Here is a 14080-nt window from a genome sequence, read left to right on the forward strand (position 1 = left end):
GTCCCCTTAAGAAATGGGAGGCTGTTGGGGGATGGCAAGAGAAGGTTTGGAGACAATTAGGTGAAGTGTTCCCTGTCTGCAGAAACTTTGTTTGCTAATTTTTTATGTTCAGTAAAACATGTGATCAAAGTCAAGTCTATTGCCTGTGTTTTAATATATATATATATATATATATATATATATATATATATATATATATATATATGGAGAGAGAGAGAGAGAGAGAGAGAGAGAGAGAGAGAGAGGCAAAGAGAGATTTTCCTCAGATATGGGTGGGGGTAGAACCATGGTCTATAGAATTCTTCTCTAATTTGAAGCCATATTTTATAATGAACTCAGGTTGGTGAGGTTACAAGTAAGGAAGAATCTTCACTTACTAGCTGTGTGGCCCTGGGAAGTTACTTATCCCTGATCACCTCACCAAAAAAAAGAGATAATCCTTCTTACAGGTACATGAAAAGGACCTCCCTCATTGATAATAAAATGACACTTTCTGCAGGCTTATAGAAAGCAAGAATCTGAGGTAACCCACACAGACGACATAGTGGCATGTGAGTATACCTCATGATACCTTGAATACCCAGCTTGCTCAAGAGGCTATATGTTACCAACTACATTTTCCACAAACCACTGGAAAGTATGGTGTGTGTGTGTGTGTGTGTGTGTGTGTGTGTGTGTGTGTGTGTGTGTGTGTGGCTATATGAGGGCAGGACTCATAGCTCATTTTAAGGACTACTTTCCTCACCAAGCTATTAAATGCCTAACCCAGAACTGAAACCCAAGTATTTCTAGACTCCAAGGCCAATACTTTTTAAACTGTTTTAGAGACTTCATTATGAGTTGTACTTAAGTCACTGATCTAATGAAATCACCAAGACCTCAATTCCCTTATCTGTAAAATGAGGGCAAGGATGCCTGGCCTGTGTGCCCCACAGGGGCACAGGGAGTGTTGTGAGGCAAGTGTCTTGTGTAGGGTGAGTTTAGTTTATGTAAAATGTGTGTGTCTAGATGAGTTATCTTAATGGATCTTGTAGGGAGGAATGGATAGATATTTCTGGAATCTTATCCATCTCTCTCCAAGAGTCTTTGATTCCTGCTTTGAGTAGAACAAGAGAAAGATCCCAGAGGCTGGCCATTCTATTCTTCTTTGAGAGAGTTTCAGAGTAGAATTATATCCGTCTGACCCCTTAAATATTGTGGATCTAGGGGCATCATTTTAGGTACAAATCATTTTCCTGACTGCATCACTTAAAAGGAGAGGGTAACCCAAAGTTTACACTTATTAGATTGCTTCCTTCCCACTAAATGCTATTACACAAAAGACCATCACAAATAGCGAATAGCGAGTAAACTTATTTATCTGAACAAATAAATAACCAATGGAAATTGGACAAGTTATATAGATTAGAATATATAAGAAAATGCATAGTGTGAAGGAGCTTTCCCACTGGAAGCCAGCTATCTCAGCTCAAGCTATCTTGCCAAGGAGAAATCCCCAAAGTTTTCAGGGAAGTAAGCTGGAAATCTGGTCCATAATGAGGCATTGGCCTCTCTATATAGTTCTTGCTACTTCCTGTTTTTATGGATCTCTCCCTCAAAAGGATCTGGCATCAATTGTGTCTCTTCTTGAACCAACTCCATTTCTCATGCAGGCACACATTTTTGAGGAACTCATTTATCAAGTAAATAACCAAAAAAGTTATCTAGATTAGAATATGTCAGAAAAGTATGAATGAACTCTCCCACTGGGAGTCAACTATCTCATCTCAACAGAAAGGTCCTGATCTTACCCAAGGAGAAATACCCGAAGTTCCTAGAAAGGGAAGCTGGGAATCTGAAGCTGAATGTTGAGGCACTGGATTTTCTCTCTATTTCTTGCTGCTTCCTAATCTTTTTCTCCTTGTTTTTTATGGATCTCTCCCTGAAAAGGATCTGGAACCACTTGTGTCTCTTGAACAGTTTTGAAGGTTATCTTTCTCCAAAGCGCTTACACTAAATCCATTTCTCATGGAGGCACAGTTTTGAGGAATCATTTTCTCCATCAATTAGGAAAGTCTTATGTTAGATTCTCCAAGCTTAAAATCTGGGTTACTCTTATAAAGGGCAAAATACTATAAAAATTCAAGGTGTTATTATGAGGCAAATAGTATTCAATAGATATTTAATAAGTGGTTCCTGTATGTTGAGGACGTGATCATCAGGATGAGCAGAATCCCTTCCTTTCTGGACTTTTAAGTTTAGCCTGGAAGTCAGTTACAATCTGAGAATTTACAATTAAATTACTCCAAATGACAATGAAACACGAGATTGTACGGAACCCAGTAGAATTACAATCAGGGAGCAGAGAAATGATACAACAGTGTGGACCATAATCAGGGGCCTGCTGGAGCCAGCTGAGTGCTAGATTTTCATTGGGAGCATTTGTACTCAGATATTAGCAAATACTGCAATTCAAGACTTGATTTACTGTTTTCTTGCTTGTCAAGACTTAAGAAAATGATACTAAGGCAGATTAAACTTAAAAGTTGTGTCAAAGATACATTCTTCTTCCCCCACACACTCCTATCCCCACCCTGCCGAAAACCAGTAGTTAAACACACTCCTGGAATGGCGATGGATGGCTTCAAGGATAAATTAGAACTTAAACTGAGATCAAGGTTAAAATTTAAGGATGTTGGCTGGAGGCAGAGGACCTGGGGTGAGACCCGAAACTGCTATATATTAGCTGTATGTCCTTGGATGAGTAGTCTCCTCTTTGGGTCTCATTATTTCTACCTATTGGGCACTAGGCGGCGCCATAGTGCACAGAGTGCTGGACTTGGAAGCAGGATGCTTCATCTTCCTGAGTTCAAATCCAGTCTCTGCCCCAGTTAGCTGAGTGACCCTGGACAAGTCCCCTCGCCCTGTTTGCCTGAGTTCCCTCATCTGTAAAATGAGTTGGAGAGGGAAATGGCAGGGCACTCCACTGACATATTCTAATAATTCTCTGCCAAGAAAGCCCCAAATGGAGTCATGAAGAGTCAGATGCCACTGAAATGACTCAACAACAAAAATTTTTATCTATAAAATGAAACAAAAAGTTGGACCAGATGATTTTTATGTACTTTCCACCTCTAATTATATTGGCCATATATAGTTTTTTCATTTTAATAAATCACTTTACATATATTATCTCATCTGATCCTCACCATAGCCTTATGAGATAAACACTATTACTATAGTCTCATTTCTCAGAGGAAGAAACTGAGGATGAGTGAGGCTAAGACTTTTATTGAATATCACTCAACTGGAAAATGTATGATGAGACATTTGAAGCCAGGTCTTTCTTTTTCCAATTTCTGTTTGTATTCATTGTTATGTTGCCTTCCTTTATATCATTTGATTCTAGGAGAAGGATATAACTCAGCAGATGAAGAAGGAATTGGGGGCAGAAGGAGAATCAGGAGAACTGAAGCTAGGAAGAGTGAGCAGAGAACATGAGCATCAAGTCTGAGGGCAGAGAAGAGGAAACCCGACCAACACGAGGACTGGAAGTCAGGGGACTGGAGCTAGAATCTGGAATCTGCAAGGTAACCTTGGGCAAATCACAGAATTTCTCAGTACCTCATTTTTCTCAGCTATGAAATGAGTTGTTGATGGGTATTTTTCAGTCATTTCCTAATCTTTGTGATTCCATTTGGGGTCTTCTTGATAAAAATGCTGGAATAGATTTCCTTCAGCTCATTTTACAAATTAGGAAACTGAGACAAACAGGATTAAGTGACTTGCTCAGAGTCATAAAGCTAATGTCTGAAGTCAAATTTGAATACAAGTCTTCCTGACTATAGGCCTGGGGTTACACTAGCTAGATCAAAGGTCCTTTCTGATTCTTAGGTCTCTGATACTATAATCTCATGACTGGTACCAGTGCTAGGAAGAGCAGGAGAGACTCTGACATGGTACCGCATGAGTTGGGCCTTGGTGTGCAGATTGAATAGAGAACCCTTTAAATGCTTTTTTTTTTGTTGTTGTTTTTACAAGGCAATGGGTCAAGTGACTTGCCCAAGGTCACACAGCAAGGTGATTATTAAGGTCTGAGGCCAAATTTGAACTCAGGTGCTCCTGACTCCAGGGCTGGTCTTCCATCCACAGCACCACCTAGCTGCCCAGAACCCTTTACATTCTTGCAGGGGTTGGACAAGAGGTAAGAACCTGAAACATTAATGAACTAAGATAGAACGGAAATACCTAATTCTAGAGTCGAGATAGGAAAGGAGAAATTGAAGCAAAAGGGGGGAGAATGGCCTACTAAGAGGACTGATGAGTTTGATAAAGGCCAAGAATGGGATGAGTCACGGGAAGAATCACAGGATGAGAGGCTTTGGCCAGACAGAGGGATATCAGAGTGTACAGTGAATGAAGTGGAACCCTTGTGGCTAACTAGGCTTCTAGGGGGTGAACACCCCTAGTTGTGACTAAAGTTGAATAGAGAAGGTCAGGGGATCCCCATGTATGTTGAGGTCCCCCAATTTAAGGGAAGGATTTGGGGAGGAAGATGGTGAGTCAGGTACTGAATCCTTGAGATAGAAAAGAGGGAGAATGACATGGAAGGACCAGGATGTAAGAACCACTGCCTTCTGTACGGGGTGGAAACTTTTGATGCTGTGAACTTCAAAGGAATGGGTGCTGAATGATGATGCTAAAGGGAAAGTCTAGAAGGGATAACAGGGAGCAAGACATAGTCCAACTGCCCCTCCACAGTACCAAGGTGTTGAGTGTTTGGGGGCAGATACAGTCAATGGTATTGAGGAGAGACATAGCTATTGTATCATGAGAGGGGGCCAGGTCTAAAAGAAGGCTTGTAAAAGGAAAGGGTATGAGAGAAAGAGGTCTTTGGAGAAGGGAAATTTGGTCAATATGGAATTTATCTCAAAGAGCACAGTGAAAGGGTAGGAAACAAAAGTGGATGGGGAAGATGAGGTTGAGATAATAGGAAAGAGAGGTTGGGAAATGTTTGCTTCTACATGTCTGGTGATTGATTAAAACTGGAATTGGAAGGACACCAGGAGGCTGCAAATTGCTAGTCATAAGGCTTTTTGTGAGTAGCAGTGGAATAGTAAAGCTTTCAGTCTCCAAGGGATGTTGCTGAGAGATCTGGACCTCATCTGGGACTACCTTGCTTGGACCCACTGCAGTAGCTTTTCTTTCTCCAGGGTGGCAGAAGTGGGGTCCTATGTTGGTACCTACGCTCACAGACTTAAAAGGGACCTTAGAGGCCACTGATTCCCTCTGAGACTGAAAGAATAAGAGAAAGGCTTCCCACAGGTTGGGTGGATCCTTTATGAAGAGTTGCTAGGAGAACATGGGGCATTACTCTTTGCCTGGGAAAGAGTACTCATGCCAGATTAATAACAATGGACACTTAAAATATTTTATATACATTATGTCATCTGAATCTCAAAGAAACCCAATGAATGGGCCAGCACCATGGTCATTGGTACAGTGAGGCCCTGTGTTTTCACAGCTGTGGAATTACTTCCATCAATGAACCCCTCCATGACTTATCATCTTGGAATGTTATTCAAGACTTGAGGATATTCAGTGCCAGGCCCATGAGTGGGCAACCAGGCAACATCTCTCCGCCCATAACATTGAACCAGTGGGGTTTCTGTGTAGAGGTGCCTAGGATCTGCTAGGGTTGTCATCAGCCTTTGATCTTGAGGACTTGGGGGCTCTCAGGGGAGACAGCAAGTACTCATTTAAGTACAAGCCAACCAACAAGAGATGACAGACATTGTTCTAGGCATTAGTAATACAAAGACAAAAATGAAACAATTCCTGTCTTTAAGGAATTTACAGTTGGGAGAGGGGAATGTGAGATTGAAAAAAATTCCAAGAGACCATTTCTGGGTACTAATATGGCCACCATGTTTGGTTTCTCTTAGACCAAAGAGCTCTCATAGTGATGAGCTCACAGTTTATATGCCCATAGATGGATGGTCCTCAGGATGGCAATCACCTCTGTTTGGTTAACAATTGATAAGAAAATAATATTACAATGAGAGGATGGGCAATAATACTATAAAGATCTTGGGGTATGTGATTTGAAGCACCCAAATCTTGGTCAAAGCAGACATCAGTTTCCATTTCACCTGTCTGACCAAAGGCAGGATCCACATTTCCCCAGACCTGTCTGAACAAACACAAGGAGCTGGAATGTGCCCATGAACCTAAACTTGGAATTTCTTTTACAGTTTGATTAGATCTTAGCCACCCCAGACCCAAGTATAGGCAAATCTGCGGAGTCCTGCCTCAAGCTAGCAAAGGGACCCCTGTATTCTCCTTCTGACTTGTGGTCTGACTCCCTTCCTCTCTGTGGGCTGAGAGCTCTGCCACTGTTGATTCAGTGGCCTGGAGGCCTACTCTTGATTTGTTGGGGCCCAAGCTACATTAGTTGAGCCTGCATTGGACTGGGCTCTTCTCTCACCTTAGGGCCACAGACCTTTCCTGCCAACCTTCTAAGTTGTCTTGGCCTAGAAAATTGCTTCACCCCATCATTTTGTGACCTCTGCCCCTCTAAAAATTATTATGAGGCAATATTTGAAAGGTGTTTGGGGAGGAATTTGGGAGAGCTCAGATGAGTCTCTCCTTTCCTCCCTTTGGAGATGGAATGTTGTTCTCCAGATACAATATGACTTGGCCCAGAGTGGTGACAGTGACCGTGGAAAATCCCTGACTTCTTTCAGGGACCTCTTTTAATACCTGTTCTGTCTGCCCCACTTCCTGAATTAAAACTGGAGTTCATCTAGTTCATTTCCCCTCAGTTTGTAAAATGAAACTAGGGGATTCTCTGGTTACCCCTGGTGTAGGCCCTCATCCTGGAGTTATTATTGCAGTTACCATAATAGTATGCTTTGGGGAAGGCCTGGGGAAGTCTGCCTACCTCAGGTCTCTTCCCACACTAACTCTTCCCCCACTCAGCTATCAAACTGATTTTTTTTTTGAATGAGGTAGTCAGAGTTAAATGGCTTGCCCAGGGTCACACTGCTAGTGTCTGAGATCAGATATGACTCAGGTTCCTCTGATTCCAGGCCCAGTGCTCTATCCACTGAGCCATCAAAATGTCCCAAAATTGATCTTCCTAAAGCACTTGTCTGTCCATGTCACCCCTTACTCAGTAACCCCCAGGAATCCCCATTTCCTCCAGGATCAAATATAAAATCCTCTGTTTTTTGCATGGCAATGGGGTTAAGTGGCTTGTCCAAGGCCACACAGTTAGGTAATTAATAAGTGTCTGAGGCCGGATTTGAACTCAGGTCCTCCTGACTCCAGGGCCAGTACGCTATCCACTGCACCCCCCTAGCCGCCCCTTATTCCTATTTTGTTCTCTTCCAACCTTTCCAGTCTTCTTAGCTCAGTTTCCTCTACTAAATCTATGATTCACTGATGCTGGACTATTTGTTGTCTCTCACATAAGGCACCTTAACTCTCAACCCAATGCATTTTTTTTATTTGAATTTTACAATTTTCCCCCTATTCTTGCTTCCCCCCCACCCCCCACAGAAGGCAGTCTGTTAGTCTTTACATTGTTTTCAATATTCTTTTTTTAATAAAATTTTAATTTAGTTAAATTTTAAAATAAGGTTAAAGAGATGTCTCTTTTTAATCACTAAAATTTCTCCCCTCTACCTTTCCCTCTCCCTCTCCTAGAGAGCCATATTTTTTGTAAATAGTCTTTTTTTCCCCCCAATTACTAGTAAGGATAGTTTTCATTCTTCATTTTTTAGAAGATTTTGAGATCCAAATTTTTCTCCCTTCCTCTTTTTTTCCCTTCCCCAAGCAAACTGATATAGGCTAAATTTGTACAATCACGTTAAACATAACAAATACCATTTTTAGGTGGTTTTTTTTGCAAGGCAATGGGGTTAAGTGACTTGCCCAAGGCCACACAGCTAGGTAATTATTAAGTGTCTGAGGCCAGATTTGAACTCAGGCACTCCTGACTCCAGGGCCGATGCTCTATCCACTGCGCCACCAAGCCACCCTCACAAATACTATTTTTAAAGGGGATAAAAGGAAAGAAGGAAAAAACCAGCCACTTTGATCAATTCACGAAAAAAAATCTGTACACTAGTTGATCTCCCATCTCTGCCAAAGAGAGGAATGAAGATACTGTGTCTTATCTTTGGAGCCACACAGAGTCTTTGTAATTTTGAACATTTATGTTCAATTCTCTGAGGTGGTTGTTCTTTCCAGTTACATTAGAATATCGTTCTCATGACTCTGCTGCCTCCATTCTATACTGGTTCATGTGAAGTCCTTCCATGCGTCCTTGTATTCATTATGGTTGATGCTTCTTACAGCAACGTAAAACATTTTGTTTCGATCCTGTACTACTGCTTGCTGAGTCATTCCTCAATTGAGGCACCTACTTCATCTACTCTCACAGTATGTATGGGAGAATATCAATCTGTATTTTTGGGGGCAGCACATGTATGTGGGGGGTTTATAAAACACTTTCTTCTTTTCAGGGACTCCATGATGACTTTTCTTTTGTTCAGATATTTTGATCATTTATCCATTAGGGAATGACTCATATTCTTATAAATTTGACTCAGTTCCTTATATAGCTCGGAAATAAAGCCTTTATCAGAGAAACTTGCTGTCAAGATTTTTTTTCCTTAATCCACTTCCCCTTTTAATCTAATGATTATGGGTATTTTCTATATCTATCGAGGTCTCCTGGGAGCAATTGGAAGTGCTCTGTGAAGTGAAATAAAGGTTGTCCTTTAGCCAGGATGTTTTTGTTGCTTTCAATGCTTGTAAAAGAACTGGAGGCTCTGTTACTCACATTTGTGAAAGCAAAAACTAAGTTAGATTCAGAGATTTTATAGAATAAATTTTGGTAGAGGGCTATACAAGCAAAATAATAATAGGAATAATGAATGATGATGAAGGTGATGATCTTTTTTTTTTTGATCTTTAAAAAAATTTTTTTTAGTTTTTTTTTTCCAAGGCAGTGGGGTTTAAGCGGCTTGCCCAAGGCCACACAGCTAGGTCATGATTAAGTGTCTGAGACCGGATTTGAACCCAGGTCCTCCTGACTCCAGGGCCGGCGCTCTATCCACTGCGCCACCTAGCCGCCTCTTAATGATGATCTTGTAGATCTACCTGTGAGGGCAAGAAGCTGGCACAGGATGGGTAGGTAGCACAGTGGATAGAGTGCTGGGGTCAGGAAGACCTGAATTCAATTCAGCCTCAGACACATTCTGCTGTGTGATTCTGGGCAAGTTACTTCATCTTATTTGCCTCAGTTTGCCTATTCAACTTGAAAAGCAAATACTTTCTCCCTCCCTCCCTCTCTTTAGTTTATAAACTTTGGCCATACAATGAGAAGATAGGACTCATTGGGAAAAATCCTGATGCTAGAAAAGATTGAAGGTAAAAGGAAAAGGAGATGGAAGAGAATAAGATGGATGGAGTGTCGTAGAAACAATGAACAGGAACTGGGCAAGTTTTAAGAGAGAGGAGAAAAGAGAAGGGTCTGGGGTGCTATGTCCGTGTCTGACATGACCGAATAGCTCAACAATGACAATATAAGGGATCCCCTCCTCTAAGCCTGAAGAGTATGAAATCCTATGTCAGCATCCCAGTGCATGTGCTGCCATCCAGGTGAGGGCCAAAGGAGAAATCTTCAGTATTAATACCATTTGAGGCTGGATTGTGGGAGCTGCCGAGAGTAGCTGTAAGCAGACTAGATGATGGAGGAGAACCTCTGTATTCTCAGTCATGTCAATCTCCCTCTTTAAAATTTTTTTTTTAATTTAAGGCAATGGGGTTATGTGACTTGCTCAAAGTCACACAGCTAGGCAATTATGAAGTATCTGAAGCCGGATTTGAACTTAGGAACTCCTGACTCCAGGGCCGATGCTCTATTCACTGTGCCAGCTAGCTGCCCCCTCATCAGACTTTCTCAACAACAAAAATGAACTGGAAAAGTACCTCTGCTTAAGAAAACTCCAAATGTGGCAAAAAGAATCAGATACAACTGAAGTGGATGAACAAGGCCTGTCTTTGAGACAGAGATTGCTCCATGTCAACTTAGAGTCTGGGGGACTCCAAGCCATGGATTGCAGTTTCATATGTCCCAATTTATTCAGGAATTCTCCAGTGGATGGGCTTCCACTTTTTTCTAGTTGTTTTGTTTTGCTTCCATACACCAAAAAGGAAAAAAAAAATGCCACTATTGATATTTTAGTATAGATGGGGTCTGTCTTTGAGTTGGAGTAACACAAAACCAGCCTTCTTGAATTCAGGCCCAGCACACTAACTGCTCCTTTCTATGGTGAGACAGATCATAATGAGCAGGACCAGATTTTTAAACCTAGGTCTCCTGACTTTTAGTCCACTAGGCTATCTCACTTTTCCTGCCTGTTAAGACATGCTATGTTGCAATGGCTCCCACAGATCCGTTGTTGGTACTTGCCCCAGTTTCATCTTGTCCCAGAAATGCTTCAGGTCATTTCAGATTTGTAAGAAGCTCCCCAGGCAACCACAGGTTGGAAATTTTGATAAGCAGCATCCATGGCCAAGTACCTGTTGGGGACCACCATGCTCAAGTCTAGTCTACCGTGTTGTAGAAAGTAGACTACAGTGTCATGGGATCAAAAGTGTCGGGTGTACATGTAAAGGGACCTGTCTCCCTCATTGCTTTGATGAGGTCTAGTCACCACACCCGTATTACAACTTGTGTAACACGAGTCTCCTGAAAGCCTCCTGAGAACTCAGGTCCTGGAATTCTTTCCTGTATTTATTAGGTTGAATGTGGGGAATTCTGAGGAACCAAGAAAACAAATCAGAGTTAAAGCCCCCATAGGGCAATGCTTTCTTCTCTTGGACCATAGGTGAGAACTACAGGTCAAACAGGAAAGTTAAGAGAGTTATCGTTATAGTTAAGAGAGAATAACAATACCACTAAAGTGATGTTAGACTACATTGAAAGGCATGGTGGCCCGGGCTAAAGAAGCCTCACTTGGAGGTAGGAGTTCCTTTGCACAATCACATAAGAATGTAATATTTGACTCCTCCATATTCACTCCCCTCTACCTCACCTACTCTCTGAAACTGAGATGAATTTGTAAGGCCCCTTTCACCATAATCCCTTTCTTACTCTCTTCATCTTTGAGGAGAGTCCGGGACATAGTTCTCAGGCTTTTTTTTTTTTTTTTTTTTTTGGTATGTCATAGATCCCTGAGGCAGTGTGATAATGTTCTTTCAGAATAATGTTTTAGAATACTTAAAGTTACCAAGGAATCCAATTTGATTGAAATGCAGCTATCAGTTTTTTTTAAAAAGAATATTCTGAGAATCCCTATTCTAGATTCTCTTCTTAGGAATAGGACTTTTTTTTTCTTGTTTTAGTTTTTGCAAGACAGTGGGGTAAAGTGGCTTGCCCAAGGCCACACAGCTAGGTAATTATTGTGTCTGAGGCCAGATTTGAACTCAGGGACTCCTGAATCCAGGGCCGATGCTCTAGCCACTACGCCACCAAGCCACCCTGGAATAGGACTTCTTGAAGAAGGCAGCTGGGTGCAGTGGGGAGGATCCTGTAACCAGAATCTAAGAGACTATTTGATTATTTTTTGATCCCATGTCCCTTTTGATATCATCCCTTCTTTCCCCTCAAATTTACACTCTACTCTTTCTTGTGTTCTCCCTTGACCCCTATGAGGAATGTGGGGGTATTTGGATTTCACAAGAATGTGAGGGGAGAATTTTTAGTATATATCACAAACTGGGGTCTGCCTATATTGTTGCCTATGAGCAGGTACTGAGTTAAGATAAAAGATTTAGCCTCATCAAAAACTGATGAGATTGGAGCAGAGCAGGGATACTATGGGGAACCAGTGTATTAATTAAATTGTGACCCTAGCCAATGATTGACATGAAGGGGCAGGAGCAAAGCCTTTCAAAGTGCAAAAAAGACCTAACATTTCTGGGATTCCTCATCCCTCTCCCCTTGAGAGAGGTGTACCATTTATTAAGATGTCTTAATAAAAAACCATTTTAATCACTCTGGACCAAGTATTTACCATAACAACCCTTACCCACTTCTCCACCCACTGGTTAGACTGAGATCAATGGGCTATTTTATTTTATTTTTATTTTTTTTTGCAAGGCAATAGAGTTAAGTGGCTTGCCCAAGGCCACATAGGTAATTATTCAGTGTCTGAGGCCAGATTTGAACTCAGGTCCTCCTGACTCCAGGGTCAGTGCTCTATCCATTGTGCCAAATAGCCACCCTAATGGGTTATTTTACAACCTAGCCTCAGACCACCTTACCAGTCTTATTACACATTAATCCTCTACATTCTCAGGTCCAGCCACACTGGCCTGCTCTCACCCCTGTGTTCTTTTAGTCTTCATTGCAGTATTATTTTCCCAGATGTACCCACTTCACTTTGCATGAGTTTCACACACCTTTTGCAAAGCTTCTCCATATTCATCGGATTCGACATTTCTTATAGCACAAGAGAATTCCATTACATTTACAGCTCAGTTTGTTCAGTCATTCCCCAACCATTAGGCATATACTTCCCCCCCCACACACTTTTTGGCTTTCACAAAAGGTTTCACCATAAATATTTTGGTGAATACAGAATGTAGAGTATGTGATTTTTGTGTGTGTGTGTGTTTTTTTTTGTCAGAGACCATTCTGGGACATGTTTCTGGAAGTAGCATCTCTTGGTCAAAGGGTATGGGCATTTTAGCTAATTTAATCATCAAATTCTAAATTGCTTCCCAGAATGTGGTCTTAATTCACAAGTCTACCAACAATGCAATTGTGTTTTTCTTTCTAGAATTCTTCCAGCAAATATCATTTCCATTTTTTGTCATTTTAACCAATTTCCTGGTTGTGAGATGAAAACTTGGGAGTTTTTGTGATTTGCATTTATCTTATTGTTAGTGATTTGGAGCATTCTTTCATCTTGTGATGAAATATTTTATTCTTATAGATGAAATGGCAAGATGTGGGTTAGATAATAATGAAGATATACTGCAGAGACCCAAAGAGAAGTCCAAGGTTATTGTGGAAAGCCTCTAGAGGCCTAAGCCTCTGTCTTTGCCCCTCTTTTATTTAATATTTTTATTATTGGTTTGGATAAAGGAATAAATGGCCATGCTGTATCAAATTTGCAAGATGAAAAATTAAGGGCAAATTGTTGGATGGCTGAGTCTCTATCCAAAACAATCCATTTGGATTAGAGCATTGTATCGAACCAAATAACATGGCTTGTTCTAGGGACGAATGTAAAGTCTTACACTTGGGTTTTTAAAAATCCCCCTCACAAGTTCAAGGTGTGGAAGGCGGGATTATGGGAAGTGCACCTGGAAAAGACCTGGAGATACTAATCCCAGAAGCACATTATGAATCAACAGAGTGATGGGGGAGCTGCCCAAACTGACCAGAATCTTAGATCTTTATGAGAGTGTTCAGGGAAGGGGCGGGGTGCTATCCCCAAGGGGGATATTTCTTGTGAGACCTTGGGCATATTAGCGCCCCTCTCTAAGTCTTATAAATGAGGGAGCTGGTGAATTGGGAATTCTTTACCTGGGGGCCATAAACTTGCTTTTAAAAAATATTTCAACAACTATTTTAATATCATTGATCACCTTTGTAAATCCTATATATTTTTATTTAATACATTTAAAACGCCATCTAAGGGAACTTTGTTCTGTTCTGATGGCCACTTTTTAATACAGATGGTGACTGGCTGGAGAACATCCAGAAGAGGAGACCAGGATGGCAAAAGGCGGTATTAGGATCCATGGAAGGGAGTGAGGATGTCTCCCCGGAGGAGAAATCTTGGGAAGGCCATGAGAACGATGAGATTATGAATGGGGCCATGGCAAAAAGGTTGGATGTGGGGGTTGCCAAGACCCACTGCCGCTTTCACCTTTCAGCACCTCATCTCCTGCTTGAGCTTTTTAATTGGCCATCCCCCTAAGCCTCTCCCTCCCATCTCTGCCTCCTGACTCCCTTCAAGATTTAGCACCAATGATCCCTGTTGCAAGAGGCCTTTTCCAACCGCACCCACCG

This window comes from Macrotis lagotis, chromosome 5 (assembly GCF_037893015.1).
Source record: "Macrotis lagotis isolate mMagLag1 chromosome 5, bilby.v1.9.chrom.fasta, whole genome shotgun sequence".
NCBI classification, from domain to species: domain Eukaryota; kingdom Metazoa; phylum Chordata; class Mammalia; order Peramelemorphia; family Peramelidae; genus Macrotis; species Macrotis lagotis.